Source organism: Euleptes europaea, chromosome 8 (assembly GCF_029931775.1).
Source record: "Euleptes europaea isolate rEulEur1 chromosome 8, rEulEur1.hap1, whole genome shotgun sequence".
Classification (NCBI taxonomy): domain Eukaryota; kingdom Metazoa; phylum Chordata; class Lepidosauria; order Squamata; family Sphaerodactylidae; genus Euleptes; species Euleptes europaea.
Genome location: NC_079319.1, coordinates 89,803,603 through 89,830,300, shown reverse-complemented (window position 1 = coordinate 89,830,300; position 26,698 = coordinate 89,803,603). Strand labels below are relative to the sequence as shown.

General features: G+C 46.3%; 1 pseudogene; it reads left to right on the top strand.

Moving 5' to 3' along the window:
• Positions 1-1,256: 1,256 nt before the first annotated feature.
• LOC130482170 (cyclin-dependent kinase 2-associated protein 2-like) lies at positions 1,257-4,114 on the top strand (annotated as a pseudogene).
• The last annotated feature ends 22,584 nt before the right edge of the window (positions 4,115-26,698 follow it).

Genomic DNA, 26,698 nt, shown 5'->3' with positions numbered 1-26,698 from the left:
CATCGTGCACTGGGCTGGGATCTATGCTGTGGGTGCCGGTTGGGGAAGACACCTGGGGCTGGAGGAGCGGTTGGAGATTGCCTGGTTCAGCATTCATGGCATGTGCTGGGAGTCGTTAGTCCCGCAGGTGCGGCGCTGCATGTGGCAACATGGGAAACCGGACATCCCGGTAATCCAGCTGGGGGAGAATGACCTGGTGAGACAGGGGGCGTGACCTGCATGAGGCGGCGGCAGCAGACCTGCAGACTCTGGCCGCGTGTCTCCCCAGGATGACCTTGGTGTGGTCGGACATGCTGGAGAGGAGGTGCTGGAGGGGTGCGCAGTCACCCCAAAAGGTGGACCAGGCCAGGAGGAAGGTCACAGTGGTCATGGGCAAGGCAGTGACGGCCTTGGGAGGAGTCGTGATCCACCACCCGGACCTATCTCAGTGGATGGGGGCATTGTTCTGCCCGGACGGGGTGCACCTGTTGTCATGGGGCATGGATATATGGCTACAAGACATACAACATTGGCTCTGGGGGTAGTTGCAGCATTAGGTGTTGGCGGGAGACGCCCGGAGAGGGGGGGTAGCCATCTCCGGTCACCTCTTATGGGGGTTTGGGCATGGGGCCGGATCCAGTTTGGGGGAAGGATGGCCTGCGTGCCCCGCTTCCCACTCTGGGGACCCCAATAAGGGGGTTTGGGGGGAGGCCAGGAATGGTTAAGCCTGGCTCGGGGACTGCGGACTGGCCTCCTCCCAAGTGGCAGTGGACCACACAGTTGGCTTCCGTCCACGTGGGGACCTGGCATACTGCCATCTCAGGCTGCACCTAGCAGATGGGTTGGGCGCAGTGGGCTATCAGCTGATGGACGGGTTAGCTGATCCCTAGATCCCGCCCTTCATGCTGCCAATGACTAATGCTGTAATCAATAAAGTTGTGGCCTTTCAATCCAGCTACAGTGTACTAGTCATTCTTGGATGGGACTAGGCAGATCAGCCACCGGGGTACAGGTGGTACCTGGGGTGGCGGGTGCCCCCCTTCCCCCTCGTAGGGCTGGGGCCACAAGCATCAGATTCCTATGGGGGGATCTGGGTTTGCGGACCCGTGGGGGAGGGGGAGGGGGAGGATGGGATCCCGGCTTACCAGCTGCCTTGGCTGTTCGGGGACGGCTGGGGCGATAGCTCAGACGGCCTGGGGGGGCCGTGGTCCCCCCCTTGCTGAGGGGGGCTGGCCCAGGTGCTACGTGGGGTGGCCGGGAGGAGCAATGGTGGCTGCATGCTCCAGTCCACCCTCAGGGCAGTCTCTCCGCCCCCCGGAGTGGAGCGGGTCGGCCCCTCGCAGGCTGTCACGGGGCCGCCCAGCTCCAATGGAATCGATGCTGGCCGGCACGCTGGGGAGAGGGATAAAAAGGAGCCCTGCCTCCCCCCTGGCCTCGACCGTCCTTTTCTCCATGCCGCTTGTCCCGCCCACCCTCCCTTTGGTTTCTGGGGTATGGTTGGGTCATCTGTCACAACTATGATTGGCAGTTTGGGCATGGGGCCGGATCCAGTTTGGGGGAAGGATAGTCTGCGTGCCTCGCTTCCCACTCTGGGGACCCCAATAAGGGGTTTTGGGGGGAGGCCAGGAATGATTAAGCCTGGCTCGGGGGCTGAGGATTGGCCTCCTCTCAAGTGGCAGTGGACCACACATTTGGCTTCTGTCCACGTGGGGACCTGGCATACGGCCATCTCAGGCTGCACCCAGCAGACGGGTTGGGCACAGGGTGCTATCAGCTGACGGACGGGTTAGCTGATCCCTGGATCCCGCCCTTCATGCTGCCAATGCCTAACGCTGTAATCAATAAAGTTGTGGCCTTTCAATCCAGCTACGGTGTACTAGTCATTCTTGGATGGGACTAGGCAGGTCAGCCCCCGGGGTACGGGTGGTACCTGGGGTGGCGGGTGCCTCCCCCTCCCCCCCGTAGGGCTGGGGCCGCAACATGCAGCCAGAGACAGTCTTGCTTTCTTGGACCCAGGTGTACGATGAGTCACCCAGAACCACAAAGCCAACTTTGGCCTTTTATGCAGGGACTGCTTTGGTGCTTCCCTTTAATTATGCATGCCTTTTCCGCCCATCAGAGATCGCCTTGTTCTCCCTGCGCATTTTGTCCGTGTTTTCCAGATGCTGTTTTAGCCAGACTATGGACAATGCAGGCAAAATGCACAGGGAGAGGGAGGCAACTTCTGACGGGCAGAAAAGGCTTGCATAATCAAAAGGAAGCCCCAAAGCAGTCGGCGGGGGTGACCATGAGGAAACGTCCTTGCATAAAAGGCCTTTGTATCCTAAACAGGGAGATTGTTCTTTGTGATGGCACACAGTAATCAAAAAGAATAGAGAGAGTAGATAAGAATGACTTCGTTCAGATGTGGCAGAAGTACAAATGTGCCTCCAGTTATTAGGAGCAAGTGGTGAGGATTACATCAGCTGAAATGAGAGAACCAGTACCCTACAAACCAGTGACATGGCTGCTAAACTACGTACCTGACATCCCTGAAGATATTCCAGTAAAATTACATATTACTGCTGCCAGATTGGTTTTTGCCTGGAAATGCCTCCCACTTTCTGTGTCCCTGCCTACAGAGGAGAGGTGGGTGGCAACTAAAGACAGGCCATTATTTGTGGTTCCGCCCCACTTTTGGAATACCCTGTCTTTTGAGGCTCACCTGGCTCCTACCTAGGGTTGTCAACCTCCGAGGGTGGGGGGTGGAGTTCTCCCAGAATAACAACTGATCTCCAGACCACAGAGATCAGTTTCCTGGGAGGAAATGACAGCTTCAGAGGGTGGACACTACTTCCTATACATGAAGCTAGCTGGGTGACCTTGGGTTAGTCACAGTTCTCTTAGAGCTCTCCCAGCCCCACCTACCTCACAGGGTGTCTGTTGTGGGGAGGGGAAGGGAAGATGATTGTAAGCCGGTTTGATTCTTCCTTAAGTGGTAGAGAAAGTCAGCATATAAAAACCAACTCTTCTTCTTCTTTTCCCTCCTTTTCCCAAACACTGGCCTTCCCAGGCTCTGCCCCCAAATCTCTAAGAACTTCTCAAGCCTAAACTGGCAACCCTACCCTTACCACACTATCTTTTAGGCACCAGGCGAGGGTTACCAGGTCCTTCCAGGCCACTGACAGGGGCTGGGGGGGGGAAGGGCAGGGTTGGTAAATTCCTGGAGGTTTTGAGGTGGAGCCTGAGAAGGCAGGGACCTCAGTGGGATACAATGGCATAGAGTCCACCCTCCAAAGCATCCATTTTCTCCAGGTGAACTGATCTCTGTAGGATGGAGATGAGATGTGATTCCAGGTCCCACCTGGCGGTTGACATCCCTACACCAGGCCAAAATGTTAACCCAGGCTTTTAACTAGGGGTTTGCTCTTGTTAGCTGTTTTATGTTCTGCATCTAGCCTGAGGCCTGGTTATTTTTGGTTGCCTAGTAATGTATGGTCTTTTATGCCCTTGGCTTTTTTTTTTTTAATGGCTTGTTTTAATGCTGGTAACAAGTTTTTTTATAGATTTATGGCATTATTTTTACTTGTAAGCCACCTTGATCAAATCTCTGGAAAGGCAACATATAAATTTCTTAAATAAATAACTAGAATTAATACAGGATTGCCCCCTCCGGGCAGTTTACAAGGACAGACCTTTTTAATTTCAGAAGCCAAAAGGCATCATGTGATTTCATGATAGGCTTCCCTATCCTTCCCTTCCCCTCCTTCTTTTCCTGCCCCCCCATTTTTCTTTAGTTCCAGAGCCGCCAGTAACAGCAGTAGCAGTGACGGACCCACCCCCGGAGCCCCGCCGGTCGCCACAAGTGTTCCACCTCCCTCTGGATCTGTTCCTGGAGCCTCTGCCCCCTTTAGAACTTATTACAATGATTGTGGGCCCTCCTCAATGGGCTATGTGCAGGCTATGAAGAGGTGTCCAAGGTTCCCAGAGCACGTACATGGACCTGCTTTCTGTCATTGATGAGATGGGCAAGGAGATCCGACCTACTTATCCAGGCAGCAAGAGTGCCATGGAGAGGTTGAAGTGAGGGTTCATCCATGCCCGAGCACTGGTAAGAGAGTGTCTGGCAGAGATAGAGTGCAATGCCCGTACGTAACAGTTGCTTTCGTCCCGTAGACTTTCTGGCCAATCATCACCTCTTTGAAATCTGGAAATCCACCCCCTGCCCGTTCCGTAAATCAGTGTTGTATATACTAGAACTGCCATTGCCTTCAAAGACCTTTATACCAGTTGGCACCTAAGAATCTGAAGTGTCTGCATCAGAATACTTCCCATCAATTGGCATTCTGGGAATTGATGCAGAAACATTTTGTTGCACGCACCTGATCCACCAATGAGAATAATGGTTGGTAGCAAGTTTGTCTTTATAAATTCTGTGTGTGTGTGGGGGGGAGTGATAAATAAAAGAAAAGCTCTGAAGCTGAAAAATGTGAATGTAGCATTGACTATGGCACTCAACAGTTAGAGAGCCTGCACAAATGAGCATTTTTTTCACACATGTTACCTAACACCTGCACTCGATCCACAATCAAGTCACCACCTGTCTCAACAATACAGATGACCAGGTCAACTCAAGGTGAAAGAGCTCATTCTGGGGTCACTTGATCATCTGTGTACACTCATGATTGTTACTGATTTAAAATATTTATATCACACACTCTACTATTGACTACTGAAGAGGATAGCAAAAGCTTCGTAAAATACAACAAGGCAACCAAAAAAAGTTAAAAACAATAAGATATAGATATCACAGTGGCAGCAAAATAATCCTGATGACAACAAACCCCTTCAAAATACAGTTTAGCGACGTGTTGTTAAAAAAATCCAATAAAAATCAAATAGCAGGAGGAAAAAAAACACAGAACAGCAGCAGTATGAATTGAAAGGCCTGCAGAGTCAATAAAAATCACTCTAAAAGGTCAATATACAAGACCACTGGGGAGTACAAGATAAAAAATATAAAACTCACTCCCCCCCCCCAAAAAAAAACCCCAAGCAAAATGGCATGTTTTTAACCGGTCAGAAACTTACTAGGTTTCGCATCTAACATTGATCTGTGAGGCGACAGTTCCAAAGTTGAGGTGCCCCTGTGCCACCATCCAGTTCCCTTCAGAAGACGGGGGTACTCAGGATAAGTCCTTCAAGGATGATCGAGAGTTAAAAAAATCTATTCTTTAATCCTTTCTTAAGATACGTCAGTTCATTCCTGTCTTTGTCCCCTCTTCCTAGTGATAAATGTTGGCAGTTTGCTGGTCAATCCATTTTCCAGCTAGCGTGCTTTTGGCTTGTTTCTTACAAATAATAATTATTACGCATCATCTTCAAATACTTAAGAATGTCACCTTTAGTATCATGCTATACTCCCTACAAAACAAAAACTCTGTATGGTAGGTAGGACTGCCAGGTCCCTCTTCACCACAGGCGGGAGATTTTTGGGGGGAAGCCTGATGAGGGCAGGTTTTGAAGAGGAGAGGGACTTCAATGCCATAGAGTCCAATTGCCAAAGAGACCATTTTTCTCCAGGTGATCTGATCTCTATCAGCTGGAGATCAGTTGTAATAGGGGGAGATCTCCAGCTACTACCTGGTGGTTGGCAACCCTAACAGTAGGTCAGTATTATTACCCCCTGCATGTTTTTTTTTTGGGGGGGGGGCATGGTATAGCCCGACCCCATCAGAAGCTAAGTAGCTTTGGTACTTGGATGGTAGACCACCAAGGAAGACTCTGCAGGGGAAGGCAAACCGCCTCTGCTTCTCACTTGTCGTGGAGTTTCCATAAGTCGGCTGTGACTTGACGGCCCTTTACACACATACACATCATGGGTAGGGGGTGGAGGATTAGGAAACTGATGCTGAATGGTTTTGACTTACCTAAGGCAACCTTGGGGACTTCACATCTGAACTGAGATTAAAACCAGGGATTCCCTGATTCATACTTCAGCCTCTTAGCCACTGTGTCAGGAGCAGGCCATGAGGATGGCATGCGGTAGTGCGATTGTGCTGCTTCCAGGTGCTGTTGTGCTATTCTGTCCAAGGCCAGTCTATGCCCCATGTTTAGTCTTCATAGATTCCCATACTGTGGGAATCGCTAAGTACTCCTTCCTACCTCTTGGATGGGGGGGTTGCCTGGGTAACCGGTTATCTCCTTTTGCTCTTCCATATATGCTATGTACCTTGCCTTTGACCCTTACTAGTGTCCTTTTGAATATGGCTTCTGAAACCTGTCAATTCTACCCAATAAAACTGCTTTTGTGGATTGGTTGCCTGCTGAAGTCTGTTTAAGGGGGCCGCAGGACTAGAGCTTACATTAGGACACCAGTCCTATCCTTACTTGCTGACCTTGGTTGGAGCCCTGGAGGGTTCGCCTGGACACTCGTCTCCTTGGCTTGGGGCGCAGGACGAGCTCCCCGAGGACCCCGACTTTCTGCGTGCCATCTTGGAGGAGGTGCAGCGGACTTACGCGGAGTCCACCCAGCTGGTTGAGCTGGTGATTGATCAGTGGTGTCGCCTGGCAGCGGCAACCCCCTGGAGGACTCAGGACGCTGATCTACATGCCCACAATGACCTTTTGGGACTGGATACTTTGCTGGAGGAGGCCCGGTTGGCGCAAGAGGACTTTGCTCTCCTAACTCGGTTATTGGTGGGGCTTGTGCTCCATGGGATGCAACAGGAGTCGGCGGCCCCAATCCAGGGGCCCGAGTTCTGTTTCCCAATGGTGGGGGCTCAGGGAGGGAGATGTTCCAGATCCCACCCTATGCTGCCGGGAAGCACAGAACTCTGCCGCCAGGACAGTCCTGGCTCTTATGGATTTCACGCTGACCACGGCGACAGCGGCTGACGTCGAGAAAGTACTAACTCCTGAATTTGGTCCTTCCTTTGTGGATCTTGCTCAACAGGTCCAACCGCTGTTGGGCCAGCACAAGGAAATCCAAATGCTCTTGGAACAAGCGGCTGAACCAATTATGACGGCTGCTACGGTCGCCAAACTTAAGCAGGGCTGGGTGCTCACTGACCGGAGACGGGCGGAGGAGCAACTGTTGGGGATGCGGCCGCTGCTCGGGTGCAGGCGACGGCAGGAACTGGAGCGCGGTCGAAAGTTAGCGGGGGACTGGACTGGTCTTTCCCCTTGTCTTCTTTAGGCTCCCCGGAACCTGGCCTGCCCTGGGAGGTAGCGCGCAGGCAACGGCTCACCTTTGCTCCTGATGTGCAAGAGTATTCGGAGGAGGAGGACTTGTATGCAGAGGAGGGCGACTGGAATACGAACTACCGAGTCAGCCAAGCCCGACGGACTAGAGGGGCTGAGGAGGAGATCCATGCCTTGAGATTACAAAACCGAGAGCTGTTGGATCGTATGGCCCGTATGCAAGACCAAATGGATGCGTTGATGAATGAGTACGGTAGCCTACAGCGAGCTCAAATGGCGCCTGTGCCAGCACTGGTCCCAGGCCAACAACCCCCTGGCCAGCAGCCTCCGGGGCAGCTGGCTCCAGGGCAACCTCCGGTGCAACCGCCTCCGGGGTAGCCGGCCTGGTACAACAGGCTCCCGGGCAGCCGGCCCCAGGACACCCCATCCCTGGAAAACCACCGGTACCACCACCAGTGGGATCAGTCCAGCCAGTGGTCCCAGTCGTGCAGTGGAAGCAACCCCGTTTGCGAGTGACTTTCGATGGCTCTGCGGATGCATTGCCCTGTTTTCTGCATCAAGTGGACAGTTACATGAGAGAACAAGGGCATACCTTTCCCACGGAAGACAGCCGAGTGAGATTCGTTTCCTCGCTTCTGGCTGGAAAGGCTGCAGAATGGATGGTCCTCCAGTTTGATACCCTGGCCTGCTCCATACGCTTGCTCAATAAATTCATGCGAGCGTTAAGGAGACGTTTCGAGGATCCGTTTCAAGGGGAGAAAGCCAAAGCGGCCCTCCTACAACTCCGTCAAGGATCCTCCTCAGTCCGAGAGTTTGCAGATGAGTTCCAAAGGCTCGCTAATAAAATAGTTGATTGGACTGAAGCTACCCGGGTGCATTACTTCAGAGCAGCGTTGAATCCCGAGATTCTAAACTGGGCATACATGCAGCGAGACCCAGCCACCTTGGAAGAGTGGATTTTACTGGCGGGAGAAGTTTTTGGGGTTCAGCTATTCACTTTTGCTTAGATGCACAGCTCTGTGCTTTCGCCCATTTTTCTATCTTTGACTGGTTTTGCTAGTTGGAGCCCTTTGGAGGTAGGGGTCATGTAATTGGAGCCAACTTGGTCTGACCAACCATTCAGCCCATTCAGTGGGTTAATTTGGATAAAGCATAAGGGTTGTTTAAAAGACAGGGCTCACCTGTCCCATCCAGAGGGACATACCATCCAACTAAAAAAACAACCACTTCTACAGCTACTCATTGACTTTTTGAAGAAGAGTCCTCACCCGTGCGGATGAGCAATCTTCTTCACAAGAGCTGGCTCCACTATCACCCCTCACCTGAAAACCTGTTCTGAAACTGAAGGTCACCCTGAGTACAGACTTCATTTCCCCACCCTGTGACCATCTCTTGAAATCAGATTTTTGATGACAACTATAAAGGACTGTTCACAGGATGTCATTTCCACCAAAATAAATGTTTTCCATAACTAATTTTTCTTGCATTTAAGCCTTTTCCCTCAGTTTTGAAGCTAATTTGCATGGACATCATGCTATGCACCCCAGATGCAAAAGAAGCCCCTAGACTTTGAGGTGCCAGCCTGCCAATTGGCTCTTTCTGCCAGTCCTCAGCAACGCTAAACATTTGAACCTGAAAACTGATGTACAGCTTGGCTCACAAATGCCTGGAGGATGAGGGCGACCGCTTTGTGAGCCTATAAAATCAGACCTGCTGTTCCAAAGTTCATCAAACTTTGGTGTCTAAGGAGAGTCCCTTGCAGCCACGCTGCAAATATGGGGACTCTACCTCCAAAAATGCCCCCACAGGAGCTTCAAAAAATCTCCATAGACTATAATGGGTCTAAATTTTTTGGTAAACCCTGAAATAAAGCAAAAAATCAAATTTACCGATATGGGTATTCAGCTTATTCTGTTACCAAAATAATCTGGCCCAATAAACCCGGACCCGAAATTTATCTAATTTTTTTTTGCACAACCCTACTGTCAAAAAATGCATTCCCCCAGCCTATACCAATGCATTGGATTTATTGAAAACTAAACACATGTGTGCATTTGTTTACTTGCAGCCCATACTAGCAAGGTCATTCTGAAGGTTGTGTCTATCTTCTACAAGATTTGCTATCCTCCCTAGTGTTGTGTCATCTGCAACTCTGAGAAAGATTTCTTCCTGTCCCTTCATCCAGGTCATGGATAAAATGTTACAGTACCAGACCAAGGATAAGAGTCCTGCAGGACTCGAGATGCTTCTCCAGATTGATCAAGCACCATTAGGATTACCATCTTGAGCTTGGGACCTTCCAGGAGATTTGGGGGTAGCACCTGGGAGTAGGGATGCCAGCTCATTTCCAGACTTCAGAGATCTGTTCCCCTGGAGAAAATGGATCCTTTGGAGGGTGAGCTCTATGGCATCGTACCCCACTGAGGTCCCTGTCCTCCCCAGGCTCCATCCCCAAATCTCCAGGAGTTTCCCAACCTGGATCTGACAACGCTACCATCATCCTCTTCCAGTGGCCAGGGGGGACCTGGCAACCCTACTGGGGGAGGCAGAGTTTGGGGTGGGGGGTAACTCCGCAAGGATATGATGCCATATAGTCCACCCTCCAAAGTTGCCATTTCCTCCAGGGCAACTAATTTCTGTAGTCTGGAGATCAGTTGGTATTCCAGGAGAACTCCAGCCCCTACCTGGATGATGGCAACTCCAATGACCACTCTTGGAGTACAGATTGCCAACTGGCAATGGCTGTACTCATCTAGCCTGCAATAAACCAGTTTGCTAACCAAAACATCACGATTATGTCAAATGGCTTGCTGAAATTAGCTTGTACTACATCCTCAGCATTGTTATGATACAGTAGGCTGATAACCCAATTAAAAATAACTGTAAGTTAAGCTAGGAAAGATTCATGCTTGACAAATCTACATCATCCAAGTCGCATTAGTGTGGTACGCAGAAATCACAACAAGGAATTCCTTTTTAGGAAGTCTTACCATTTTGGATTCCTTTTCTAATAGATTAGCTAGTCATGGAACCCTACCCACCATTTCTATTTATTATAAACAGCTTCCTTGCAATTGCTTATCTTATCATAACATCAAGGATTCCAGCTCATGTGGTCACTTTCCCTTGACAGTTCACATAGAGTTCAGGATTGGAATCTCAGTCATCCCTCTATTTTTCCTTTTTTATTTTTTTCCAGTTTATATAAAATTATATAAAATGGACTGTATTCATAGTACTTGATTAATAGAAAAAGAGAGAGAAGTAATGCTTCCTTGTTGCCATTGCACTAATGCTTAGCCATCTCTGACATGAAAAAAAGGAAGTAAACTATTTAATTTCAATGAATCCAGTATAGGATGCATATCACTCTAGATTTACATATGCAGCAGAATGTGGTGAGAGAATGCTAAGATGGTAGCAGATACTATACATACTGCAGACTACAGATCACACTTTTGAATGCTCTCATGATTTTTAAAAAAATTCCTACAAGTAGAAAACTAGCCCATAAGGGGGAAATGATGTTAGTTCAGTCCTTTGTCTGTTGCATCAGTTGTTTATAGCAGACAACATTTAACATACAAGAGCAGTCAGAAGTGGTACAGTCCACCTCCCCATGCTGCTTCCTCATTTGGTTCATATGCAGATTAGGCCATGGTGACACCTATGAAAGTGACAGTAAATAAAGGAAGAAGAAGAAGGGTTGGTTTTCACACCCTGCTTTTCTCTACCTTAAGATGTCTCAAAACAGCTTACAATGACCTTCCCACCACCACAAGAGGCGTCTTGTGAGTAGGGTTGCCAGTTCCCTCTTCGCAACCAGTGGGAGGTTTTTGGGGCAGAGCCTGAGGAGGGCGGGGTTTGGGGAGGGACTTCAATGCCATGGAGTCCAATTGCCAAAGTAGCCATTTTCTCCAGGTGAACTGATCTCTATCAGCTGGAGACCAGTTGTAATAGCAGGAGATCTCCAGCTAGTACTTGGAGGTTGGCAACCCTACTTGTGAGGTAGATGGGGCTGAGAGAGTTCTGAGAGAACTGTGACTAGCCCAAGGTCACCCAGTGAGCTTCATGTGGAGGAGTGGGGAATCAAACCTCATTATCCAGATTATGTGGATCTGTTCATGTGGATGACCGTTCATGTGGATGAGTGGGGAATCAAACCTGGTTCTCCAGATTAGAGTCCATCACTCTTAACCACTACACCATGCTGGCATGATCCATCCACTTTTTAGTTTCATTTTTTTTAACATGCGACATTTATTCCCATGCCAAACTCTCCCTCTGATATCAATGAGATTTGGGATCTAGCTAGAATCATCCATGAGAAAGCAGCATGGTGGCAGTGCAGGAATCATCATGGAGAAAGTGATGGGTAGGGTTGCTAGCTCTGGGTTTGGAAATACCTGGAGATTGGGGGGGTGGAGCCTGGGGAAGGCAGAGTTTGAGGAGGGGAGGGAGTTCAAAGGGTATAATGCCATAGAGTCCACCTTCCAAAGTGGCCATTTTCTCCATGGGAACTGATCTCTGTTGCCGGGAGATCAATTGTAATAGCAGGAGATCTCCAGCCACAACCTGGAGGTTGGCAACCCTAGCAATGGGCAGAAGACTGGAAAAGCACACTCACCCCCGCACACACACCGCTTTGCTGACAACTCCCTCCTGAACCTGCTTTTCCCTAATGCAAAGATGTTGTGGTACCATTCTGCACAAATGTGTGAAATCTGGAGTTAAACCCTAAGAAAGGCTCCTCGTCAGGATCATGCCCAGGGTTAGTGGGAAGGTTCCTATTCTTACCAGAGGGCCATAAAAAGAAGCATAACTGCCAACAAAGTCTAATCATAGAATTATTATGACACCTATCATAAAAATATTAATTTTACATGTCATTTATTAGGTTCCCCCCCACCATGGCAGTACATAAACATTTCTACAAGGACATAATATGCTTGGCTTTTTTCCTCCCTTTTCATTGTTTGCTTTCAGTGACTGCACAGTGATCTCCATAGAAAAAGCCTTGCTTATTTGAATAATGAAAACAACAGAGTCTATTCTAGCTGGTTGCAGTTTGAGACACAATACTATCAATCATATCAGTGGACTCAACTTTGCCAATGAATAATACAATTGTCTCTGCTGTCTAGCTAAGTAACTTCTTCCTAAATGTGTAGTGAAAGCAATGGCCTTCTGGCAGATTTAAGACAAAGCACTCCACACTTGAAAAAGGAAGTCTGAAAACTCTCTCATGGCCCCTCTATTCTCCACTGCGCAACGGATGTCATAGTAAATTCTAACCCTGCATTGGAGGGAGAAGACGTCATGAGGCAGCAGCTGAGGCTATCATAATTTAGTCATGTCATGAGAAGACAAGACTCACTTGAAAAGCCAATAATGAAGGCAGCAGGAAAAGAGGAAGATCTAACATGAGATGGACTGACTCATTCAAGGAAGCCATGGCCTTCAGTTTGCAAGATCTGAGCAAGGCTGTTAATGATAGGATGGTTTGGAGGTCATTAATTCATAGTTTGAAGTGACTTGACACCACATCACATACACAAAAGTCTCTTTGAGGATTTTATCATAGAATAACAGAATAAATTAGTTTTTAATAAATCAATGTATTAAGTGTGTATCTTCACAGCCACTTGTTTGCATACCACTCATGTGTGGCCATCTTTTTCCAACTCTGTCTGATTTTCCCAATCTAGTTCTCATTTGCCCTAACCTAGATAGCCCAGGCTAGCCCAGTTGCATCAGATCTTGGAAGATAAGCAAGGTTGGCCCTGGTCAGTATTTGGATGGGAGACCACAAAGGAATACCAGGGTCACTACACAGAAGCAGGCAATGGCAAATCACTTCTGAATGTGTCTTGCCTTGAGAACCTATAAGTCAGCTGTGACTTCACAGCAAAAAATAAATTGCTCATTCATGTATTTATTCCTCTGTAGTGCCAGAGCTAAGCTGTGAGCCAGAAAGTTCTTGATTAGTAACTTGTCCATGACAGATGCAAGATATGAAACTCTCAGTCTCAGTACTACATGGGAATAATAATGAGAACCAGTGACTGTAGCTAGTGTGGCATAGTGGATAGAATGTCAGACTAAAATCTGCAAGACCCAGATCTGAATCCTTTGCTCTGCCATGGAAGTTTAAAGAGTGATGTTGTTGTAAGTCACCTCCAGTTGCTACTGCAGAGAAAAGCAGAGTATGTACATCTAAATCAATAAATTTCATTCTCAACATGGTCTCATCTGTGGATACTTAAATCCAGAAATTGGAGCCATGAAGAGACAAACCAGATCTTTCTACAAAGCTAAGGGGAAAAAACAGGTTTGCAGAAAAATAAGAAATCTTATTTTAAAAAAGGTCAACCTCCCTCTCCCAAGTAATAGAACCAGCACCTGTACCTTAAAGAAATTATTTCCCTCTGAGATCTCAATAGCCATTGTGGGGGTTGCTAGGCAACTACAACAACATTGTCAGCCTCCAAAGCTTGGTTTCTCTCAGTAAAAGGCAGGAGGGAGGGCCCTTTCCAAATCTATTTTGGCCTACTGTGTCCAACTGATTGGAGGGAGGACTCATTGCAGCAGCAACCACCAAGCAACTTGCTACCATGCAATCTGCAGGACTCATCCTGATGCCCTGGAGGGAGGTTTCACTGGAGCCAGGTCTAAGAGCTACCACTAGGCAACTCTCTACTATGAAATATGCACAACTCACCCAGGTGCAGCAGTGGCTACCAGACAACATGCTGCACAATGTGCTTGGCCCCAGCGGCAGCCTCTGCACAAATGATGTGATTTGGCTGGGCCCAGTAATAGCCACTGCACAACTTACCTGAGTGACTGGCTACCGTACAACTTTTGCAACTTGGCCAGATTTGTCCCCGGGAAAGGCTGCCAGGGGAGGGAAGGAAGGAGAGCTGAGAGTCAGTATGGTATAATAGTTAGAGCATTGGTACTCCTTCTGTGGCTCATAGAGAGCCACATTTGCAATTACCATTAACAAAAGAGCCACGACTACTGTATACCCTGTACATTCTCCACTAAGCACACACATATCATAATACAAAACATATAAATATATAAATATAACTAGTGGCTGGGTTAGTGTCACTGGATTAGTGTCAAACTATGATCTGCGAGACCCAGGTTCTAATTCCCACCCTGTTATGGGAGTTTACTGGGTGACCTAGAGGCTGCCATTCTCTCTTTGACTAATCTACCTCATCAGGTAGTTGTGATGATAAACTAGAGAAGAGGGGAATGATGTAAGCCAGCATGATCTGAGAGCCAGCATGGTGTAGTGGTTAAGAGCGGTGGACTCTAATTTGGAGAACCAGGTTTTATTCCTCACTCCTCCACATGAGCGGCGGACTCTAATCTGGTGAACCAGGTTTGTTTCCCCACTCCTCCACATGAAGCCATCTGGGTGACCTTGGGCTAGTCACAGTTCTCTTCAAACTCACTCTACCTCACCTACCTCACTCTTGACCCCAGGCAACAGGCATTTTGCTAGCAAAACCGCCAGTGAGGGAAGTTTAATAAGTTAGGTAGTTTTGTTGTGATTTAATAAACTCATGTTTAGCCCATGTAAGAGTTTTGAGCCTTCATTTTTGGGTGCTGGAAGAGATCGCAAGAAGATGGTTTTGCACACATAAAAATTAAGAACTTGATAACTATATTTTGGTGTTCTTGTCAATGCCCTGGTTGACCTCTAGAATGAGGAAATGACCCAGGCAGTTGATACAATTGTTCCCAAGCACCTGAGAGTTTTAAAGCCCAGGTAGCCCCCTAGCTTACTGAGGTGCTGTTGACAATGAAAAGACATGGGAGATGGCTAGAGTGGCCATGGAGGAAGACACAGGATGAATCTGATAAGACATGAGAAAGAGGTCATTCTAAAGTGTACTCAGTGGCAATGGTGGTAACAAGCAAACACTTTTCTGCCACCTTTACATCTGCACAAAATAGATCAGTGGAGCTGTTCTGGATGGTCAAAGGCCTGTTGAAAGCTGGCCAGTAGGAAGAGTTGGACTGCTCAGTGGCCCATTGTGACTTCTGTGACCATTTTGCTTAGCACTTTGCAGCTAAAATCTCTCGCAGCCATTCCAACTTGGACTTTGCGTTAGCAATGACAGGGTTAGATGGTGCCACTGTGTTGACCTGTCCACTTGTTTGGAATATTTTTTCTGTTTATTCAGTGTGAGGAGGTTTGGGTTGCCAGGTCACTTAGATTGGTGGGCAATTGCCCAGCTCAGATGTATTGCCCAGCTCAGAAACAGGGATCACATACACGTGCGGCTGCACCAATGCAATCGTGTCACTTCTGGTTTACACCCAGAATCGCCACATCGTAACGGGCCTTTTACCACTCAAAGTCCCAGTTTGCCACGCGCACATGATACCTGCCTCAGCTCCACCCCAAAAACCTCATGCCAGAGGAGAGGGGGGACCTGGCAACCCTAGAGGAGGTGGATAGGATCCTTGGAAGTTTGAGGCCTACCGCCCACTTGTATGGCTCTCAACGGAAGCAAACTGAGAGAAAGCATCAGTGCATTTAAAGAGACATGTATCAAAACAGCAGATCAATATAATTAATATACATACTGTAAAGAATATCTCCAGATTCTGGAGGGGCATTAAATAAAACAAGAGAGGTCCCATGAGGTGTTTAATCCATAAGGATGTAGGGTCCTAAAGATGTATATGAATTTAGCCTCTTGCCGAAGGAGTAGCCTGTCAATATCAATCTGTTTATATTTCTGTTTTTCATACTTCTCTCAGTTTGCTTCCATTGATCACAGCTGTTTGTAATTATTTATGGTATTTCTAGTCTCCCCACTGTGTAACCTCAGAGATAATCTCTCACAACAACATGTGAACTAGCTACTTGCAGCCCATGTGTAAGGAGAGATACTTTTATACAAATTAGTAATCATAAGAAATGTATATCCATTAAGAATGTAGATGAAACATATAGTATGTGATATTATTGTGTTCCCTATATTTATCAGTGTGTCCTGAGGAAGATTGATTAATCAAAACAGGAAGAATACTGGATCCCTCTATTGTGCCTTTGACATGGATCAAGGGAACCAGCATGTCCAAGAATATAAACCGCAGTATACATTGTTACTAACGCCAGCAGCTTATTAAGAAGACCGGATCTACATGTTGATAATTGGTCTTTATTCTGTGTGCTATACTTGGACTATAATTCTTGGGACTCTCGTATTAGGATCCCAAACTTCTATTTTGTGTCACATATATTGTTTGTATGTAATTGTTATACCTTCTCACTTGCAACGACGTTCACTTTTTGCATATACGTGGTATTGGTTTTGTACTGCTGTTGTTTGGCTTCAACTCTCTTTGGCAGCAGGCTAACTTGTTTTTTGCATAACCACCAAATTGTAGCCTATGGGGAATCTTTCCTGTATTTCAAGGCAGAGGCACCAAAATTTCAGTGTCACTGCTGGTGATTCTCCTTACACGAACCTCCAAGTTTGGTAAATATTGGGTCAGGGGATCCAATTTTATGGGTCCCAATTTTTCTCCATTGGAAACAATGGAGGACGGGGCACCCTCTTTGGGGTCCATACAATTGGACACCCTGACTCATCGTGTAAGATTCCCCATATGGATAATGGACCTGAAAATTTTCAGATCCCCCCCCCAAAAAAAAAAAACAACTCAGGGGGAAAGAACCCAAGCCGGTATGGGGATTCAGGATTTTTCAGGAATCCCCAAAATTTTGGGATCCAATATAACCAAATCCAAGTTTTACCATTTTTTTAATGCACACCCTTAGTAAGGAGTTTATGTAGGATACAGAGGGGGATGTGAAGGCAGCATGGAGGAGTGCCCCATGTTCTAAACATGTGAGGTCAAATCCTGTTCTCTCACAATCATTTGCCCATGTGAAAATGTTTAGAAGCAATAGAGATGGTGAGGGCGGGGAGCATGGAACTGAACATGCTGAAATAATGCAACTCTCATGCCAGAGAAATGCATGGAGCAATCGCCCGAGGAACAGACTGAATTGGAGAGCAATCCAACACTTTTTTGTGTCTCATTTGTTTTGTATGATAGCAAAATAAAAAGAGTGGTGTGTACACAGGCAAATCAATGACCATTAGTCATAAATGTGGGGAACTCTAAATGGCCTATTAGATCGGCCAGTCCAATACTTCTGCTTGCTCATGCCTATTTGCTGTTGAGCATCCTCAAAACACATTGCGGAGCGAATTACTCTCCTGATGGGGACTCTATCACTGCAGTTGTAAAGCTGTTCCATAAACTAATTGACACTATTGTTCAGAAGTCTTTTTTTATGTGCAGAAATTTGTCCTCGTTTCCTTTTCTCTCTTCTAGCAACTGCAAGGGACCCGTTATTAGCTAGATATAGGGTCAGCATAAAGCTGGCTATAGCAACAATTTCTATTGTGCTTTCAATTGTTAGCCTTTCACTTGGGAAGCTCATTTGAAAAGCTGGGATCATTATGGTTGGCTCCAAATGTTGATTTAAGGAATCATTATTCTTAGCCCACTCTACTTAAAACTATAATTCCAAACCCTTTTACTAAGGAAGGAGCCACCAAGGCAATATTAATGATCTTCCATTGTTTGAGATGGATGCAAAATAGCTCCCATTAAAAATACAAGGAATTACACTGTTGCCATTTATTCCAGTAATACCCGAACTGTGTCCTGTTGTGAATCAAATAAATAATTCTATGAGCCCCAAATGCTGCCAAGAATGGTGTAGTGGTTAAGAGTGGTGGAGTCTAATCTGAAGAACTGGGTTGGTTTCCCCACTCCTACACATGAAGCCTGCTGGGTGACAGTTCTCTTCAAGCTTTTCTCACTCTCTTATAATACCAGAACTTGGGGTCACCTACTGTAGCTGGAGGGTGACAGAATCAAAACAGATAAAGGAAGTATTTATTCACACATAGTTACATTGTGGAACTCCCTGCCCCAGGATGTGGTGATGGAAGCCAACCTGGAAGGCTTTAAGAGGGGAGTGGACATGTTCATGGAGGAGAGGAGTATTCATGGCTACTAGTAAAAATGGATACTAGTCATGAGGCATACCTATTCTCTCTCCAGGATCAGAGGAGCATGGCTATTATATTAGGCGCTGTGGAACACAGGCAGGATGGTTCTGCTGCAGTTGTCTTGTTTGTGGGCTTCCTAGAAGCACCTAGTTGGCCACTGTGTGAACAGACTGCTGGTCTTGATGGACCTTGGCCTGATCCAGCATGGCTGTTCTTATGATCTTATGAGCTCTCTCAGCCTCACCTACCTCACAAGGCATCTGTTGTGGGGAAGGGAAGGGAGGCAATTGTAAGTTGGTTTGAGACTCCTTAATAGATGGATTAACTACACAGGCATTGCTCCTGCTAACTCAGCTCCCCGCTGGGGTGGGTCACTATGTTTACATGGGTGCAGCTATGTTTTTGCAGGAAATGTAATTGAATTATTCCACTGATCCTGAAGCACACTCACAGGAGAACTGCCTTCCCTATGAGGAGGTTGCCTATTGGGTCTCTGCATGAGTCACTGTTCTGGCCTTGCCTTCTTCTAATCAGGAGGCACACAGAGCGGTAACTCATACACAGCCTTTATTCATTCACGCTTTAAAAGCTAATCTTTTCTGGGGTAGGAGTAAATTTTAATTTTAATTAAGAAACAAATTTTAATTAGGAAACAAAAAGTGCCATAGGGATGGACAAATGTTATTCATTCCATTCTTGAGTTCCCCTGCAGCAAATGTTCTTTCAAATCCACATCCTTCAAATGACACACAGAAAATCAGTAAAGTGTGCATGGATTCTCATTTTGATCCATATTTTGTACTTATTTATACATATCTGATATGTGTTGCATTCCAAACAATATTTATCCATATGCAAATCTGAGGAACACCAATGGACAATGGGTGAAATGGATACACATGGAGTTCCTTTCTGCAACATTGACAACTCAGACGAGCATGGCGTATTCTTTTGGAAGAAAGGTCTATGGAGTAAGCTACAGTTCTGAGTGTCAAGAAGTTGAGGTCCCTCAATTTCTTGGGTTTCATGATTTTCTTAGTTCAGGCTGTAGGCCTATGAATTTTGTGATATTGGGACTTTTTGAACAGTAAAACAGTTCCATTTTGAAAGCTGCTTCTGTGGAGGAAGCAAGATAGACCCCAGCTGTTTCTCGTTAAACCCTTCTCTCCCCTTTTGGAATGCAAGGCCCTGCGTTGTCACGGTAACTAATCGGTCCGTCGTTGTGACGACATTCAGGTGCAGGGAGTTCTGCAGGTTTCACCACCTGAATACGTCAATTAGTGAGTCAGCATTCTGACCAAGCAATTAATTAACCACCAATTACTTTCGCATTCTCATTGGCTCTTGAGCTCACGCCATGGAGAACACGACCATAAAGCCAGATCAGTTCTAAGCCAAATTATGCATGCTTTGGGGGTACAGCAAGGAAGCTGTGCCTGCGGCATCAGAACCCGTTCGATTTTGGCCCTGGAGGGGGAAACTCTGGTCGAACTGACCTTTTGGAGAAACTTTGGACAACCTTTGGAACTCTTGTATGCTGAAAGAACTCTTGAACCTGGTAACTATCTGAACATTGCGTTGAGAAGCCTTGCTAATCTCTTGAACCTTAGAAACTAGAAAGAATAAGTTAGCTATGCTAAAATGTTTTATTATTTTCTTGCTTAAAGCTTCATGAAACCTTTCTTTCCTGTAACCAGCATAAATTTTATAAAATAAATCATTAGCCTTTAAATTGGCTGTGTCTTTTGCCTTTGGGATTCCAAGCCTAAATCTAAGTGCCTTGTGTGTGAGAGAGAGTGTGAGACCACCCTCTAAAACTTTTGCTGGTGCAACTCTCGCCTGGCGGGTCTCTACTCTGCAGGAGAGGCGTGTACTTTAATTTGGAGCCAACAGGCAGAGGCTGCCCTTAACCTCTGCCTGGAGATACTGGATGCTTGATTTGAGGGCTGGTGGCAGAGAATACCCATTGGGCCAGGGAGGAGTCCCAGGCCAAGTGTTCTGGTTTTTGAAAGCAGCTTTTGTTTTGGGCTCATTTCATAAACGAGGTGACCCTGCATAGCCAAGGCTCGGTGGGCTCTCCTTGACACTGAGCAAACCTCCTTAAGATTTCAGTCAGGTTTTGTCCTTTATAACATACTTTTGAGAGGTGACATGGTATAGCCCAATCTCACCAGATCTTGGAAGCTAAGCAGGGTTGCTACTTGGATGGGAGACCACCAAGGAGGGCTCTGCAGAGGAAGGCACCTCTGCTTCTCACTTGCCTGGTTGTGACTTGATGGCACTTAATGTACATAACTAAACCTGGCAACAGTACTCTAAATATGGCTGAACCATAAATGTATATAGTGGCATTTATACTTGCTGTTCATTAGTTTTTAACAATAAAAGAGGAGTAGTTGGCATGAGAGGAAATTGTGTTGCATGTTACTGCTGAGCTAGCTGATGGAGAGGGAAAAAATTGGGGACTTGATCCAAGAGGAAAGGGGGGGGATAAATATTTTAATAAATAAATATGACTGATAGAATTAGATATGAAGACTTTAGTGCATGCAAAAATTACATGTTGAAAAATAATTTTCCCCCCTCAAGTTAAATATGTATCTTGCATTCATGTTATTGGAGTTGTGCTTTAATCTTTATGTAAAAACTGCATCTAAGTTAACGCCAAAGGGGTCCAAAGTTGCCTAACTTGTTGGCTGCAGTCCATAAAAGTTTATGGTGCAATAAAGTGTTCGGCCTTTCAGGTGCCAGGAGATTCTTCCTTTGCTTTTTCCTGCAGCAGACAAACAAGAGCAGCTTACTGGAAAATACACTAATTCTACATGTATCATACTAGTGGCTTTGAACCAGAGCAGAATCCAAATTTTCAGTGATTGGATTTCAGCCCCATACAATTAGCCTCTTTCGAGGCAGCATGTGCATAGTGGGGAATGGGATCTCACTGGCCAGCAGCACCTCAGTTTAGCCCCACATATTTGTGGAAAGAGCCAGGCCCCAGCTGCAGAGCATGTGCTTTGCATGCTGAAATCTTGAGTACAATCCTGGACATCTCCAGGTAAATGATTTCAGGCAGAAGGTCTTTGCCTGAGACTCTAAAGAGCCGTGGCTAATCATATAGAAAACATGGAGATAGAAGGACCAATGGTGCGACTCAGAGTAAGGCAACTTTGCACGTACTCAATAAACAGGATGTACAATGGAGCCTCAGGGGAAGACTTCTGGGATGTCCCTTCCCATCTGGGAGCAGGAAGTGACATCATGATGCTCAATTGATGCAATTTCCCCACATTCCCTCCTCCACTGTTCCATTAAGCAAGGGTGGAGGATGAGGAGCATCCCAAGGAGATCCCCTATCAGAGTCAGTTAAGGGGCAACCCTAAATTTAAGGCTAGTTTATGCCACTGGACTTACCGTATATACTCGCGTATAAGCCGAGTTTTTCAGCCCCCAAAAAGGGCTGAAAAAGCCAAAATCGGCTTATACGTGGGTCAATACGGTAGAGGGGGGAGGGGGGAACTTACCGCCACCATCGCCGCCGGGCCCGCGCACCTTTCCCTGGCCGGCAGTGGCCTTCCTGGGCAGGCAGGAGGCCCCTCCAGGCCGGGCCGCCGCCGATCCGCTGCTTCTCCTGGTGAGTAGGGGGTTCAGGGGCTCTTTCCCCTCCCCCCCCTTGGATGGCACTGGGGTTGGGGTGGGTCGGGAGGGCCCAGGAGGCCGGCGGGAGGGCGACCTGGGGCAGGGGCGAGATCATCCCTGCGCTCTAACATGGTGGCCGCCATTTTAGAGCGCAGCATTGCCGGTAAAGGGAATTTCTTATTGACCCTTGGCTTATACGTGGGTCAATAAGAAATTCCCTTTTCTGGCCTCAAATTTGGGGGGGTCGGCTTATACTCGGGTCGGCTTATACCTGAGTATATACGGTAGTTGTTTCATCCTATTTGCCATGTTCAGATCTTATACTATTTAAATGCTCTTATTTCCACCAGGCCCTGACCTGGATGGCCCAGGCTAGCCTGATCTCATCAGATCTCAGAAGCTAAGCGGGGTCAGCCCTGGTTAGTATTTGGATGGGAGACCCCCAAGGAAGTCCAGGGTTGCTGTGCAGAGGAAGGCACTGGCAAACCACCTCTGTTAGTCTCTTGCCATTAAAACCCCAAGAAAATGGGTCGCCATAAGTCAGCTGCTACTTGAAGGCACTTTAAACACACACACATTTCCAGACATAATATGGAAATGTTTTTGGGTTGAAGCCAATAATTTTTTTCAACCAGCAAAAGGCAGGTGTTATTTGTCCATCCCCTCCCACTGCAAATCCTGAGTTTGCCCTTGCACCCTGTTCCTCAGTGTTCCCTGCCCCCCAGGAACAACATTTCAGTGATCTCAATGGAGTTAGTGTGTGTGATTAGAGGACATCAGTGATGTAGACATATATGTTACCGAATATGGTCCACCTTCAAATTTGAGCCAGAATCCATGCTAAAATACTCTGAGCGCACATAAGTTATCTTCCTTTCACCACCTCTCACTCATGAAGAACTGTTGGTTTACGTTCCACAACAGGCTTAAACCCCCAAATCCGGACCGTGATCCACACCACAGTGATGTCTTCTTTGATTAAGTGGCAAGGCACCTTTACGAACTCAGAAGGAATACTAAGATTAGAGTTGAGTGAAACTAGTGATAAAGTTTATTCAGAGGGAATAATACAACATATCAGAGCAGGGGAATTTATCATATCTTAAGTAGGTAGGCAGGTAAAATTTTATTAAAGGTAAAGGTAGTCCCCTGTGCAAGCACCGGGTCATTCCTGACCCATGGGGTGACGTCACATCCCAACGCTTACTAGGCAGACTATGTTTACAGGGTGGTTTGCCAGTGCCTTCCCCAGTCATCTACACTTTACCTCCAGCAAGCTGGGTACTCATTTTACTGACTTCGGAAGGATGGAAGGCTGAGTCAGCCTTGAGCCGGCTACCTGAAACTGACTCCCGTCAAGATTGAACTCTGCAGATTGTACTATGCCAATAAAGGTATTTGAAATTTGATTTGAGATTGAACTCAGGTCGTGAGCAGATCTTTTGACTGCAGTACTGCAGCTTACCTCTCTGCACCACAAGGCTCTATAAAACTTTATTATATGAGGCCAAAGTCCGTAACAATATAACAAAAAATAACTGCAGAGGCAGTGGTAAATATAACAACAAAAGATAACTCAGCAGAATTAAAAACAATATTAAAATTGTGGGGCCCAGGGCATCACACAGATTGCAGCATGTTAAACATCAAGCCGAGAGTTCAATGTCATGGCTGTGGGGGTGTTCCACCGGCTAGGAGGCCTCCTAAGGCCCTTTCAGGCCAGGAATGCCCACTTTTGCCACCAACTATATATGTGACTCAAAAATACCCACAAACTCCAAACAACTCTAAACAATATCCACTGAACAGGGAAGGCAGGAAGCCAGAATGAACACAAGAATGAAAGCAAAGATTACTATAGCTACTGATCTACACAGGTTCAAGCAGGTCTGGGTACCAAGCCTGGGGGGTAGGGTTGGGTTACCAGTCAAGGACATTTGGAGGGATGGAGACTGGAAAAACAACATCAGAGGACAGGAGCCCCCAACCTTTTTGAGTCTGTGGACTCCTTTGGACTTCTGACAAAGGATGGTGGGCATAACTAAACAATGGCTGCCACAAGATGTGGAGCCAACCACAAAATGTCAGGGAGTGAGGTCATGCATAAGTCTAATAGGAACTTTTCAACATTGCATTCAGAAGTTCTGTTTAACAAGTTGTTTCTTACAAGGAACATATTGTTCAAAAATATTTCCTCGCATACACATAGCTTACCTTCAGTCACACAGTGATGTTTCTTGTGTTGTGGTGGCAGCTGCTGCTGAAGCAACTTTCTAAAAATCTGCACAGCCATTCACATCTCCAGTGTCCAGCCAGAGGCCCTGAAGGGCAACAGCCCCACCTGGCCATGCCCACTTTCCAAAAAACACTTGGCAGTCACCAGGACTGGTGTCGGTGGGTGCCACATTGTGCATCCCTGCTGAAGGAGTTTCGCAACCTTTTAGGATTAAAGATTCAAGGGCAGGGGCCAAAGTGTGGTTGGGGAGATTGCCCACTGTGGCAGCCAACCTGAAGGGTCGTAGCTAGGGGGAAGCGAGGGGGCAGCTGCCGCCCCTGTGGCATGCAGAGAGGGTGGCAGGACTTCCTCTCCTACCCGGCACAGATGCTCCTGTAGGAGAGGCAGTTCTACTGCCCCCTTTGCATGCCACCGGGCAACCTGGTATCTCTACTAGGGCAGGGCACAGTCCAATCACCTTTCCAGAAGAAAACCCTCAAACTCTTTTGTGTTCATTGAGCACAAGTCGCCCACGCACCACACTGGTTGCATATTTTAGAACACCACATAAAGAAGATGGATGCCTTGGAATTTTTATATTCTACTTATTTTATTCTAACCATCTGAAGAACTTTGGTTGAAAGGAAGTCTAGAAATACTTTAAAAACAATAGATGAGAATAACATGAAATGATGCAGACCCTGGGCCATCTATACCAGATGATAGCCAGAGAAAAACCCTGAAGCAGACAAAACCACCATTTTGCGTTTCACTGTCATCTTCTAAGAATGTGTCAGATCCTTTGAGGAAGAACAGGATTCATCACCACAAAAATGTCATTTAGAAATTTCCCTGAGTGCCAGCATCATTCCCTGTTTGTGGGCACAATTGTCGCTAGTATTATATTTGACACTATTTCCTGCCCTCAATGACACCGTCACCCAAGTTCTATTTGATGACTTGCATAAAACATGCCACAACAGTGTGGAGACGTACCGTAGTAGGTTATCATTGGTAACACCACCAATTATTTATATATTTACTGGACTTGCCGTTTGTCTTTCTTGCTGATACTCAAATTGGATTACAAAATTGGAATAAACAGTGGAATAAAGAAAATTGTGTAAAATATACCATAAACAATGCTGCAACCTGACTACAAAATTTTGAAATCAATGCAATTCAAAAAAAGGTAATTCATACAACGAGCATTACAATAAACTACCACCCTATTCCCTATATGAAAGTGCCCTCCTGACCAATTCTGTTTACTACAGGCCCATTCCCTTTTCATGGAATACCTTTATACTATGGGGGGATCCCAGTGGTAAACCCCAAGAATATATGTGGTAATACCTGAGAAATGAGAAATGAGAGATTTTTTATGCTAATGCACAAGAGAGCAAAATTAATGTTGCCCAATCAACCCTCATTTACATTTCTGAACTTTAAATTCACAAACTTAATATTCATGTAAATTTTAATTAGTTTCAAGTCAGATAAAGGCGAGAAAGACAATCCCTGCACACTTCTAATGAACCAGTGTGTTGTTCAAATAACTCAGCAAGATTAGCTAACTCTGCCAGAATTTAGAATAATTGATGCATTGCTGGTAGACTTTCCAGAATATCCAGACTATTTCCACAAATACTAGTACCCTAATTATGTAATTAAATAGGATAGGCACTCCAATTATAAATTTTACATTCACCCTAAGAGCACATATCCTTTCTAAAGAAGAAATTTTAGCCTGGTTTTATACCTTTGACACTTGCATTCGCTGGTCCCAAACTGATTAGCTTAACTTGGTAATTAAGCCTTAGAGGGTGAATCCTGGGCTTCATTAAGGGTTTTAACTGATATTTAGCATAGACAGACTGACAGAGGATAAATCAGCATGCAGAGGATTAATCAAAGCACACCTCTTCATAATACTGGCTATTTTCTCTTGAGCAAGTTAATAGAGCATAAAAATAACCCCAAGCTAAAGTACTTTTGGTCACAATACAGAAAAGTAAATATAGACATCTATATGTGAAGCTGCTTACCTAGAGAGTCAGTATGGATATTCTGGAGAGCCAGTGTGGCGTAGTGGTTAAGAGTGGTATACTCTAATCTGGAGAACCAGGTTCGATTCCCCACTCCTCCACATGAGCAGCGGACACTAATCTGGTGAACTGGGTTGGTTTCCCCACTCCTCCACATGAATCCTACTGGGTGACCCTGGGCTAATCAAAGTTCTCTTTGAGCTCTCTCAGCCTCACCTACCTCACAAGGTGTCTGCTGTAGGGAGGGGAAGGGAAGGTGATTGTAAGCCAGTTTCGTTCTTCCTTAAGTGGTAGAGAAATTCGGCATATATTCTTCTTCTTCTTATCTAGAGGCTTGCTCCAGGATCTCAGGCTGGAGTCAGGGGGACAAATCTCTCAGACCAAGGCAGGTCAGGCTTCACATCTCACCCTATGACTTACCATCCAGCAATAAAACACAAAGCCGGTTTGATTCTCCTTGAAAAGGTAGAGAAAATTGGCATATAAAAACCAACTCTTCTTCTTCCTGTCCAATTTTCTATGCAGGTACATTCCAAAGAACCTTGTTTCTTTGAAGAGGACCTCTTTCAAGAAAC